At 52.5% G+C, this 748-nt stretch overlaps 1 long non-coding RNA gene across 1 annotated transcript in view; it reads left to right on the forward strand.

The window, feature by feature from the left end:
* Positions 1-94: 94 nt before the first annotated feature.
* LOC107184336 overlaps positions 95-748 on the forward strand; it is a 2,675-nt gene continuing 2,021 nt past the window's right edge. Inside the window, exon 1 of the long non-coding RNA XR_001515145.1 lies at positions 95-355. This is a non-coding gene — a long non-coding RNA (uncharacterized LOC107184336). The remainder of the gene's footprint in view (positions 356-748) is intronic.

Here is a 748-nt window from a genome sequence, read left to right on the forward strand (position 1 = left end):
CTCTCCTGCCCACCAGCTAATCCCGCTCGCCCCTCCCACGCGAGGCCCGCCCACCCGCGTGGGCGTCTGGTGCCATTGGGCTGTGGGCCGCCCGCCGGTCTCCCGTCATGTTGGGGTCTGGGTGAGAGTCGTGGGATCGAAGTGAAGCCAGACAAGCCAGGGCGCTGGTGACTGCGACGCCGCAGAGACTGTGGCTCCTGCGAGCGTTTATTCCCATCCTGCCTGCGAGAGGCTGTGGACAGGCTTGCAGATGCAGAGCCCTGAAGTCACCACAAAGGATGGTCTGACATTAAACTGTAACTAAAAGCAGTCATGGCGGGCGGTTACGTCCTAGGCCTGCATCTTCACTGACAAGGTCAACCTTTACCTTAACTGAGCCTATCTGTCTTTTTGCATCTATAATGACACTAGTTCCCAGTGCATGAAATTTGTGCATGGGAGGGGGCAGTCCTTCAGCCCTACTTGCACTTTCTAACAATCCGGGACCTCTGGCTCCTAACCACTTGCCTTCCAGCCTGCTTGATTGCCCCTAACCACTCTGCCTGCCTGCCTGATCATCCCTAACTGCCTCTGCCTGCCTGCCTGCCTCATTGCCCCTCATATTACACTTTTATTATTATAGATAGTTGCCTTGCTCTAAATTGTAAGGACCTGCTTGTCATAGAGATAGAAAAGTTTTAATTTTTACTCTTGATTATGGCAATTAACTAACACAGATGGCCACCAAAAAAGGTGACTTAACAAAATT

Source organism: Myotis davidii, unplaced genomic scaffold (genome assembly GCF_000327345.1).
Source record: "Myotis davidii unplaced genomic scaffold, ASM32734v1 scaffold665, whole genome shotgun sequence".
In the NCBI taxonomy this organism is placed as follows: Eukaryota; Metazoa; Chordata; class Mammalia; order Chiroptera; family Vespertilionidae; genus Myotis; species Myotis davidii.